Here is a 13,350-nt window from a genome sequence, read left to right on the forward strand (position 1 = left end):
TGGTGAAGATGAACTTGATGAAGGCCATGAGATCTTATCAGATCAAGGCAAATAACCACAATCCGAGAGATAAAAATCTATCAACGTGAGCAAGAATTTTTTAATAATGAGGATGTTCTATGCGAACCTAATGAGGATGATGAAAGAGATCTAAATGATGAAGATCTTGCAAACAAAGACATGACTGACCGAATAATGTTTTACAAGTCTTCTGAAGATGTTATGATAGATTACTTTGGTGTTCCTTTAAATACAATGGTTAAAGTATTGAAGGATATAAATGATGTTGAACTCAAGTTTAAAGTAGAAAAATGTAGGAAGGAACTAAATGAACAAAAAGTGTAACATCAAATATAATTTTTTTTCTTACTATACATGTATCGTAAATTAAATTTTAAAGCTCATAGTTTAAAAACATGTTACTTTGTGAATAAGTTAGCTACAATATTATATTCCAAGTATTTGTTCCTTTGGAGTGGAAGATTTTAATTTTTGATGTATAACTTGAGGACGAATTTTTCTCAAGTTAGGGAGATTTTCGTAGAATAAATTATCACCGAAGTTTACAGATTAGATTGACAAGACCAAGATTGAAAAGAAGTCTGTAAGGTAATATAAAAGCTTTTAATATGAAGCTCGAAGTTATTATTTTATTGTTTAGTTATTTTTCTAATTAATTTTGGATTTTAATTAATTATTTTTTTACTTAGCTTAAAACTCTTAATTTAATTATTATTTTATTATTTCAAAATTCTAATACTAGATAAATTTTATTAGTCAAAAAAGTTTTAATTATGAATTATTTTCTATAAAAAATTTTAAAACTAAAATAAATAGAGATGTTTAGTTTATTATATGGAGATCATGACTATTATTTAAATTTAATAAAAATACTAGAGAATTTGTTTTAGATTTCTCTACAGTTTGGTATGTAATTTTAGAGTTTGAGAATCCTAATTCCATCTTCCCAATACACTACATTAACTAATATAATTTATTTTGTATTAGAATTCTAAAATAGTAAAATATTCTAATCAAATTAAAAGTTATAATGTAAATAGAAAAAGAATCAAAATACAACAAGATAAATAATATTAATCTTGCATGGTAATATGTGCTTTATTTAAAGATATTTTTATTATCGATTATCATAAAATTTTAATCTAATAAAAAATAAGATTTTTTGAATTTTTTATTAAAATTTTAACATGATATCACATTTGGATTAAAATTTCAGTTTGTTTTATCTAATTGCGTCTTGAACTCTTTAAAACCTAAAAAAAAGAGTAATAATTGAGGAAATAATACAATAAATAGTACTATACGAAAAAATAACGAAGAAATTTCACCACGTCATTGGTTTGGGCAATTTAGGCTTGGAAGTGCTTACCCGAACAAAAGAGCGGCTTTAAGATAACAATTGTTTCCTCTGCGATTTGTGATCTTTGACTCTTTTTCTGCCACCAAATCAATATACAAACTTTTGATCCTTTAAGTGCTTTCGATGGCTTAGAGCAACCTTTGTTCTCTGGAACCAACCCTATCAAACCTTCATTCCTTGTCAGTCTCTCTTGAATGGTTTTCATCACTGGCATAAGAATTTGGGTTGCACTGTTTTAGAAACATCCATGCTTTGATATCACTTGTCAAAGGGTCAAATGTTTCGCTCAAATTTCAGCTCCTATGCAGTAGCCTATCACCCATGGTCTGGACTGTTTTCTCCCTCAACTAGGCATGGTTGTAACTACCAAAACTTCTCGCAACTCAGCTGCAATTGCCACCCACAAATCCATTATCTGACTGCCAGCCCTTGGTGCTAGTTCTGCTTTGTTTTCTGTCAGCTTAGGAAGTCCATTATCCAAGCCTCATATCCATGCCAGACCAAGAACCCATGACTCGTGCGAACCATTGCACGCTGCCTGCCAAATTCTGCCATTGTTAACGCGGCTGCTAGCACCCCCTGGCATTGTCAAGGCAGTCTGCTCATGTTGTGCACCTTTTGCCATTTGACCCCCCAACAAAATTGTTCTTTCAATGCTGTAGTAATCCATTAAAAACGAAACCCAACAACTAAAACCTTCTATTTGTATTGCATTTCAACCGTTCAAAAGAATAGATAAATTTGAAATTGCAAAGTGATGAATCATATTGTACCATATCTATTAACATCAGTTTTTGCAGAATAGGAAAGCATTTGCAGGAATGTTATGGATTTTGAACTATAAATTAGTTTACACTTACTTGAAAAGCTTCATTGCATAACAAAACTGAACTGCTGACTACAGAATACGAAAGCTACGCTTTTCAAAATTGGAAACTCCTAGAAAACTTTGCAAAGAGAGAGAAGGAGAATTATTATTATTATTATTATTATTATTATTATTATTTATTAAATTGAGGAGAGAATGGATCTAAGTATTTTGAAGCTTATCTCCCTAGCATTCACATGAAAAAATAAGTCTGACTGTGAATGACATTTTATAAAGAATGAGAGTTTTGTTTTTTGTTTCCTCTTTATTAGGTTTAATTGCATATAAAAAAAGTCAAAACAGAACGGATTTCCATTTCATTATAACGCAAATTGGCCTCCTGTTCAAGTCGAGTGTTGCTGGCAGCTGTTTAAGCAACTGCTGCTAGCATTTCTCTGTAATGTTATACCATCATACTTTCAAAGTATATGTTCTTCTTTTCTTTTCTTTTTTCCCCGAAGGGAGGACCTTATCATGCCAAATAATTTCCTCTGTCACTGCCCTCAGCTGGTGGTAATTTAAAACTTTTTAAATGATGTCCTTTCAGAATATGTCTATCATTATCATTCAACTCATCTATCCTGACATTCTTAGTTCTTCATCTGGCCATTGATTATTAGAATCATTTTCTCTGATTTGAAGTCTTTCCCCACCTGCACCGTTTAAGCATCTGTGGTCATTTAAATCACTGTTCGTTTTAGGCTCTTCTGTGTTTGTGAATTTTTTCATAACTATGAGATTCTTATTTTGTCAGTGCCTCCCTCACACTTTAATCAATATGCAAGTGCACTTGTAATAATCCAAAATACATATATAAAAGGGTTTAAGGGGGTATATTTTGTTTGATGAACAAAAATATTTTAGGCATGACTGAAACTTGGCTAAACTAATGGTGGCAAGCGAACCCACCTATCACCATTATATTGGTCCATGAAACCAAATGTTGTCACTATTAGGGAGTGTTTTTTAGTGGATTGACAACAACTGCCTCTCCTTTTCTTTTTTATGTTAGTGGTGAAATCTATTTCTACTGATAGAAACTGATCATGTTAAAGGAATTTTCATTTTTTTATTTTTTTATATCTTATTTGCTTTTGTTATTATTGTTATCAATATGTTAATAATAATGCTATTCTTGACATGTTTTGGTGGTAGAAAAAAGGTCGATCATGATAATTATAACAAGTTGTTTTATTTTATGATGACATAGTTTATTGAAGATAAGATTATGTTAATGTTTGGATTGCTGTATCGTTGCTTGTATTGATGATAGTTGTAAGGGATTGATCAATGATGGGGTTGGATTCACAATAAGTGATTTGAGATAGTTGGTAGTATTAGATCAAATCAATAGTTAAAATCTGGTAAGGTAAAAGGTGAGAGAAAAGGTGATAAACAACTATATTTTGTTTATTGTGAACAGGAACAAGGTTTTTTTTTTTTTGTATTTTTTTGATGTCTTTATTATTGTGCTTTAAGCCTCTATTTATATTGTTAAGAAACATTTCAAAATAGAAAATAAAATGATCATTTAATACCTTTTTTTTATTTTTTCTTATTGAATGAGATACATAAATTTAATGATCAATGTATTTTCTTTTTCATTCTTAGACTATGCATGATCTCTTCCTTTCTTATTGATTTCAATGATATCCATAATTGATGATTCTCTAAATATCTTCATTAAAAATTTTCATGTAATTCAAGTTAACTACTATCTTTTCAATTTTGTTTGAATCTCTATTTTATGTAAGATGATCTCTATTTTTTTTTAATCTTTGAATTTTCTTATATTATTTGATATTTCATTATTTTGGCTATTATTTTCTTTCTTATTTATCATTTCACAACCTAATCTTTTTTTCTTTTTCTTTTTAGCTTCTTAGATAAAATAAAATAATCAAAATTGATAAAAATTACTAAATAATTGTAATTTGATTGAATTAAATCAAAAGGATATTTTTTTTAGAAATTTTTATATTTTTTAAAAAATATATCAAAAAATAAAGGTAAAAACAGGTAATAACAGTGACCATCTCCTTACAATACCTACATTATAAAATATTTGAAAAAATCATTTTCTTTTAGCTTTATATAGTGAATTCATAAAGAAACAAAAGACAATAATAGAAAAGAAAGATTTTTTTAATAAAACAATCTCATAGAAAGGTGACTTCCTTCAGCAAAACAATACAAAACAATCTCATTAAAATTCAGCTACTCTCAATATAATGTAAAAGGCTATAATGGTTATCAAATTTAGTTTGAATTGCCTAACTACGAGATTCTATTACAAACCTCTAATTTTAAAAGCTGAAATTTTTTAATAACATATTTGAATTTTCTTAATGGTAAAGCTAAAACTACCTGAAGGTAAGACTTGAATTTTCTTAACTTTTTTAATGGTAAAGCTTGAACTTTCTGATTGAAGGGTTTAAATTTTTTAATTGCAAAACTGAAATCTCTATATTACAAGGCTAAAATTTCCAAATGATAAGGCTTGAAATCTTTTATAGTATGATCGAAACTTTTTAAGGGCACATATTGAACTTCTTGATCATAGAACTTGGATTTTTTTTAAGATAGGACTTGAATTTCTAAATGGAAATGATTGAAATCTCTTAATGTAAGCACTTGAAATATCTTAATGGTACGACTCGAACCTCCTTTCTAATGTCAAAGCTTGAATCTCCTAATGGCAAAGCTTGAATCTATTAAGAACAAAGCTTGAACTTGCTAATAGTACAACTAAAAATTTTTAATGAAAGAGTTAGAAATCTCTTAATGGTAAGGTTTAACTAAACATGTCCTTTATTAGGATCATCTTCAAAAAAATATTGTCATTAATATAATATATGGAGCATATAGCTCAAATAAATTAAAAGCTAAGTTTGATAAAAACTTTCACCAGTTTAAATTATTTAAAAAAAAAAGTGTTTTGTAGAGCATTTAGTTTAAAAATATCATAAATTTTAATAATATGCTTATAGCCACAACTTATTTTGATTTTACTTATGAAGCATACCTTTTTAGAGGAAAAAAACTCAAATTGTAAATTTTGAAGGCTTAATTCTTCTTTTGATATCATATACATTTTTTAAAACCTTGGACATTGAAGGCATCAAGAACTAGTTATTAGCTTGTTTGAATTACTTAAATGACATAATTGCTTTATGGTCTACTATGAATTTATCTTTCCATATAATTTATTTTGATCACTATATATGTGTTGTTCATTCATTGTCTTAACTTGGCCCATATTGGCTTTATTTGTCATTGGCCCCAAGTATACTTTAAAGATATCCATTCATTATTGTTTTTTTGTCATCACTATAAAAAATTTGTTACTTTTACTATTTTTCACGTTATCATTTCATTATTGTTATTATAATGAATCTTTTACCAAAGTTGCCCTAAATTGTTCTAGTTGTGTTTATCTTTTCCAATAGCCATAAAAAAACACACATGCATTATCATCATTCTTATACAAGATTTTATAAATTTCATGAATGAGAAATTTTTGTTACAAAATATTTTTCAAGAAAACATCTTTCATGTTATAAGACTCAGCGACGAATTTTAATGTTATGTTCATATAGATCCAATTATAGAAATGAAGTCATTAATGTGAATTTAGAAGTATTTTCATCAAATAAAAATTTTGGATTTTTTTAGTAGATGGAGGGTTTCTTTTCTTCCTTTTTTTTCCTTTTCTTTTGTTATGTTTTTTTATTGTGTGTTTTTCTTGGTATCTCTAGTGTTCTACTCTAGGTCTCTATTTATAATATTGATAATCCTTTCGAAATAGAAAAACACTCATAAATTAATACCAAATATTAGAGGATCTTTTTTTATTTTTTCTTCTTAAATGAGATCCATAAGTTTTCTTATCAAAGATCAATTGTTTTCCATTTTTAAACTATGTCGGATCTCTTCCTTTCCTTTTTCATTTTAATGAGATCCATAATTGAAAATTATATAAATATCTTCATTAAAGTTTTCCATGTAGTTCAAGTCAACTATAATCTTTCTAATTTTATTTGGATTTATACTTTATGGATGATGATGATTATTTATGTTTTAATTTATCAGTTTTTTAATTTCATTTGATCTTTTATTATTTTGGACCTTTTTTTTTCCTTACTTATCATTTCACACCCTAATCTTTTTTTTTTATTATTATTTTTAACTTGGCATGTAAAATAAAAAAAGGAAAAGTGTTACAAAAATTTAAATGACCATAAATTTACTGAGTTGAAATATTTTTTTTGAAAATATTTGTATTTTTAAAAAAATATGTTAGAAAATAGGGTTCAAAATAGATTATGTCATTCCCCATCCTTTTTTCTAAGGTTTTTAGTTGTAGAGTTGATATATCCTTAAGGTATTGTTAGCATATTATAGTGTAAGATAAGGCTCAATCATGTCTAGCACTAATCATATATTTATGGCTAATTTGTTACTCTATATGTTAGCAATATGATAGATGCTTATCATTGTTGACTAAAGAACTGGTCTTTTCTTATCCTAAAACTTATTTTCTTGATATGGTATATGATTTAACTTTATTTTTCTTCATTTATATGTTCAGATGTTACATCTTTTTTAACTAGGTTTTGGTTAGTTGACATTGCCACCACCTTCTTTCAAAGTCGAGGAGATGTTGGAGATCACTAGCCAATTTATCTTTCATATTATTAAGTTTGGATAACTTATATTGTGGCTGATGTTTATATCATTTATTGTTAATGTATCTTTTAAGCCTAAAAATACTGGACTTTTATTGCTCTATATTTTTATATTTTCCCTTCACTTCAAGTCTTCTCTTCTAAATATAATTGTATGACATCATAATTTTATTATTTTTACTCTTTGACCTTACTATAATTGATATACCTTACTATAATCTTACTATTATCATTGACTAACTCCAACCTCTATCATGGTTGGTCGGACCTAATCTATTGTATTTTTTCTTTAGTATAAAACTCTTTTAATTTGGTTTAGTCGCTATTATTGTTACCTTAAAGGATGGGTCGTTATTACCTTATATTTCTTCTTTAGCATAAAGTCCTTTTAATTCTTAAATATAACACAATTATAAGTATCATATCTTCATAAGTCATGTCACTTATAATATTTCTTCTCTTTATTTGCTCAATAGTAGAGATTGTATGATAGCTTAAGAATTTGGTTTGTCCTCCCTATATTAATTGGTCAAATATCACCTTGGCTTTCTTGATGTTGATAAGTATTTTTTTTATTTTCATAGGTTATTTTGGTCACTTTTGTTTCTTGATCAATAGGCTTGTTACCGTTTTTTAGCTTTATCAATACAATGAGCTCAAATGGTTTTTCCTCTTTTAAGTTTAATAAACAATATTAGTTATTACTAAATTTTTTAAACTCCTCATTAGAGTAAGAATCAACCATTTAATGAGCTATCACAACCTCGTTTAAGTAGGCAACTAGGTATATTTCTTAAGTGGCTTCTTTTTAACTCATTTGTTGTATATCTTTTCATATCAGATAGAATCATCTATAAAGGTATACACAAGTCTGAATACTTCATTTCTACAAATCAATTTCTAATATTCCATTATATCCTTTATAAAACTTAGTTAATATACTCTTGTTCTATTATGGTGGCTTCATACTTGGTTTTCAAAGTCTTAAAATGAAAGATATAGCTCTGTATAAACTCTTATGGGTCTTCAACTATCCTATCTAAGTCAACTAGTTTTATATTTATTTTAATTATATAAAAGGATGTGCTTTTGGAGTTACCTCTAATTAACTAAAGTTTGGCTAAACTAGTTGTAACCATCTGATTATGTCATTATGCCTCAAAAAACGATAACCATAGGGTTATGTTGAAGTCATTAAAACACCAATATACCCTCTAGTAGTTGGTAGACACAATGATGTTAAAAAAGATGAAAGAGTTGTGGGTTATTAAGGACATTATGGTTTTTTTTTTTAATCTTAGTTTTTTTATTGATGTAAGGAATTAGATGATGAAGAATCATCTTGTGACATATATGATAGAGGCTACTCCATTAGCCTCTATATTTATGAGTCATTTGTAGAATTTTTATGGCTAGAGAAATGGCCTATATCAGTTATAAGGATGGACAAGTCATTAATCATTATAGCCATGTTTTTACTAGTTTGGTCTTTTAGCATGATTATATATATATATATATATATATTGTTTCTATAACAAATTAAATGCCTTGGACTTTCTAATTTGTTGATTAATGGATTCTTATATTAATATGTTACCTATTATTTATTCATTTTTTTCAAATAAAAAAATTATATTTATTAATATGATTTAAGTGAAGGCATGTAATAACCTCACAAATCAACAGAGTGTGAAATTCTTAACTTAGTTTAACATGTTAAAAGGTGAAGGGACATAATGCCAAGAAATTTATAAACTTAGTAAAAGTAAAAAAAAAAAAAGGCAATAAAGATAAAAGAAAGCTATAAAGCAACGTTGTCAAAAATATTTTTTTAACACAACACGGAACATACAATAAAGCTCAAGTTGTAAAATCAAATCGTAAAATCATAAAATTACAAGTAAAATATTTTAACTAAATTGTAAGATCTAGTCAAGTAGTAAATAATAATATAACACAATTAAAATAAAAATAAAATAAACAATACTTGAAACGGTAAATGTCTCCACCTAAAATTTTTAATCTAGAACTGTGCAAGGATAGGAGTTGAAAAGTGATATGAACTTAGCTAGCAATTTTACAAATTTTTTCAAAAGAGATATACTTGATTTGTTTTAGTTTTAAAATCATGTGTTTTTTTATATGAATGTTTATTAGAATTTCAGGAAGACATTGAAGATGAGGTTAAAAGGCTAAAGAATGAACCCAAGCAAATAATAGATATGTGTTGTGCAGCCTGCAAAGAAGCACATGCTTCAAAACAAAAGGTTGTAAGCATAAGTGATTCTACCCCACCTAATGCCATAGATTTAATAAGACTTAATGTTCATTAAAGGCAACGAAACTTGAACAATAGAAAATGAAAGAGAAAAAAAGAATGCAGGAGGCTCATCTAATCGAGGAAACTGCATTGAAGATAGTGAAATGGAAGAAGCAAAGGCTAAGGCTGCAAATGAAGCAGCTTAGAAGCGTGAATGTAATCTGTAACTGTGTTCTCTAATTCTTGTAATATGTTTGGATTTCTTTTGCTTTCCTGTAAAATAATTTTACTGAATATCTATCAAGTTTTAAGGCTACTAGTAGATTTTAGTATTTCAAGCATGGTTTTCTTTTCCAAACATAACATTTTATGAGACTTGCATTGTAGTGAAGAAGATGTAAATATCATAATCATCACATTTTTTTCAATCTAGCTACAATAGAAGCATATTGCATGTGGCTTTGAAAAAGGAAAAAGAAACAAACTCAATTAAAAAATGTATAAACGTCTGAAATAGAAAAATTCTTTGATTAACAATTATATCTATGGATTCCAACAAGTTTCATACAACATCCACTCTCCATTACACTAAACTTCTTAAGAAAAGAAACTTATGACTATATATGAAGGTTTAGCACTACAACTCAAAGAATCTTTCAGATAAAAGAAGTTGGAAAACCTAAATTTTAATGGAAGTGAACAAAGTGGAAAATTAAAGATAAATGGTTGTACCTTTATTGCATTAGTGCTCTCTAATTTAATGATTTTACCATCTTCTTCATGATTTTCATGCAATGGCTCTTCATCAGCAGGCATTATAATTTCATCCCAACACTGATTGATCTATGTCATGTTGTCCTTTATTTTCTTCAGCCATTTTTGTTAAACATAAATTCTAAATTTTCATTATAATTAGACCTAATTATCTTAAAGAACAATTAAAATTAACCCAAAATCCAAAAAAGTAAAAAAAAAAAAAACCCACATATCTACTTCTCTATAATTATTTCAAAAACCCATTTTAACACTTTAGTTTGAGCTTACAACCATTAAGCCTTTAACTGATGAAGCAATAAATAGAAGGACAATGATTTGTTCTTCTTTATGTAAGGATTTTAGATAAAAGATGCAGGGAGTAAAAACAAGACAGAAAAAACCAAAGGCAAGATAGAAAAAACAAAGCTTGGGAATAAATTTTTACCTTATTCTCGATAACAAGCAAAACCAGAGGCGCTAAGAGAGTGGAGAGTGAAAAGTAGAGAGTGCAGACAATTAAATTCAGAATTTTAGATTTTAAATATATAGCAGACAATTAGTAAAAGTGGAGAATGGGAACTGTGGAAGGGGATTGGGGGAACTAAGGAGTGGAGATTGGAGATTTCTTAATCTGCTGATGATTTGGGGAAAGGGTGAACCGGGGAAGCGGAAGGGGAAAGAATGGAGGCGCTGCAACTTTTTTATATTTCATATGAAATCGTGAAATCGGTCCAAGTTTAATGTTTTTTACAAGTTGGACTAACTTTACACGAGTTTGACTGATTTGATTGGTTTTTGAGTTTTAAATCTAGTTTCGCATATTTTGTATGTTTTGACTCGTAAAATCATATGATTTTACAAGTCAAAACTTGATTTTGATAACCTTGCTATAAAAGGAAAAAAAATACAAATTGCAATAAATAAATAAAAGTGTAAAGAAATTGTATATAGGGTAGCCCTTGTTTTTAGTGGCTAGAAAACTTATTTATAATATTACAAACATCGAATTTCACATAAAATATAAATTTTAACCATGTACAAAGGTTGATTGCAGATAAGGATTTTACCATAAGAATCATAGTATAATTAATATTTTTTATTTGTGCGCCTCCTCCCAACAGTTGTATGTGTTAGAAGTCTAATTATACTACAACATTTACTAGCATTAATTGCTAGTTTTAATCGTAAATCAATAACTTAAATCCTTATCTTTTTTTTGTTGATAATCGATCTCAATCATCTTCACTAATTTGCTAAAATACACATAACAACAATTATTAATTGTCCTGAATTAATCAATACATGACTGTTTACTTGTAGTATAAGGCTATAAGCACCTCCATATCAATCTTTCTCTCTCGGAGCTAATGGTTTTGCATTCACTGCAGGTAATAAGTATCTTTCCATCTTTCTTAGAATTTTTCTCGAATGTATAAAGTAGATTTTTCTCTTTTTTGCTGCAGTTCAAATTGCATCTTTGCATGTCCTCGCAACTTTGGAATAAGATGGGAATTAAAAAGAATATCAGCTTCCTGTGGGTTTGTGGTAAACTGAGGAGAACCAGCAGAAAAGGTAAAGGTATCAGTTGAGGTCGATGTAATTTTATGCTGTATGGGCTGCCATTCGTTAATGAATTGTATGTAAAAGGCATCATTTTACAGGTGTCACAGCTAACGTGGTTCCTGATTACTTTGGCTTTTCTATTTGGAGAGGAAATTAAGCATGTGGACAGAAAATCATGGATGCACAATTCATGGCAGATTTGTGATCTTTTGATTCGGGGTTCCACAGCAATAGTGAAATGAATCTGAATGTCGAGATAATGAAAAACTATAAACCAACGTATTATAGGCCTAATTTATGGGTCTTCCCAGCCTCGACCATTGATTGCCGACAAACCTCATTGGGAATAAGCCATGTTGAATATTCTAGAAAAAACTTTTCTAAATCCAATAATTAGATAAAAAATTATAATTATTTTTGTTAGATGAACGTACCTCAATACTTTTTTATTATGCTTCTATTTGTTTAAAAAGCCTATTTAACACGTCATGTTAATATAATTTATGGGTATTAATTTCTAATCTCCTGCAAAAAAATTAGCCTAAATCAATAATGAGATTAAAAAATTTGATTGCTTTTGTTCTTGAGAAATGTTCCATTTGTTTATCAAGTTTGCAGTGACCATTTTTCGTGCGCGTCCATGAAAAGATGCGCATCACTATCTATCAATTTATTTAGGTTAGCATGAAATTAGAAAAGTAGGAGTGACATGAGGTGATTGGAGAATTAGGAATAGAGGATGCCTTCATTGATTAAGACAAAGTAGAGAAGCACAAGGAATTTGAGGAAGATGAGATTAAAAAAAAGGAAAAGAAGAAGAAGAAGGTGTTTTCTTGTTTGATTAGGAAGTGGTAGCAAATAGGAATCGAATCATCTCTCCGTCTTTTTACGTAGTGGTGGCTATGGGGAGGGGATATTTCTATATTATTATGAGGAGTGCAATGGCGGAATGGTTCTCCCTCCACTAAAAACTGAATAGCACTACTGCAAGTTGTTGGTAGCTAGCTAGTTGCACGTCGCTATCAAAGCACAACCCTTAAGCGTGTCTTCTCCCCTCTTATTTTCCTCCGTTTCAACGCCTCCCTTCATCGCACTAAAGCCCCCTTTTTCTTCTTCTTTTTATGGCCATAAAAAGCTAGAAACTCCTCCTGTTCATCGCCCATGTAGCGTCGACTACAAAGAAAGCAAGACTGTGGAGTATGAACTGAGCAGGCATCTCAAGCATGCTCTAGTCAAAACCCTAATAATCACATGCATTGCATTGTCATGAATAGCCGAGATGAGCCTGCAGGCCCTACTTAGCCAAAACCGAGAGGCTACCGTCCAAGACAATTGAGAGTAATGTTTTATACATATATGTGGGGGTGTGTTTATATACATACATACATACAGACATACATACATTGTGTTTATATATATATATAGCAGAATATGCACCATGTCCGCAGGTGCTATTTTGTCGTGACTCCTCGTCCACAAGCTTGTGAATTGGAATCAGAAGGAGATGGATCCTCTTTCATGTGACCTTTGACAGAGCATGTTATCGATTTTTAATGGCGCCATGGGATATCAGAAGCCTCGTGTCCTTTCGATGCTCGATCCTGATAATATATCAAAAGGCGATGAGGACTGAGGATAAGGACCTTAGAGTTTAAAATAGAATTCGCAAGGCCATCCTCTTTCTCCACTCTGCCAGCCAATGCGTGTCTAGATTGCACAACTCCAACTAAAATCGAGAGACAAATCTCGACATTATGTCGCTGTAAGCTTGAATTAATCAGAATTTATCCATATAATTAAAGAGTTTTAGTACATCTACATCGATCCTAAGTTA

This window comes from Populus euphratica, unplaced genomic scaffold (assembly GCF_000495115.2).
Source record: "Populus euphratica unplaced genomic scaffold, PopEup_1.0 scaffold46.1, whole genome shotgun sequence".
NCBI classification, from domain to species: Eukaryota; Viridiplantae; Streptophyta; class Magnoliopsida; order Malpighiales; family Salicaceae; genus Populus; species Populus euphratica.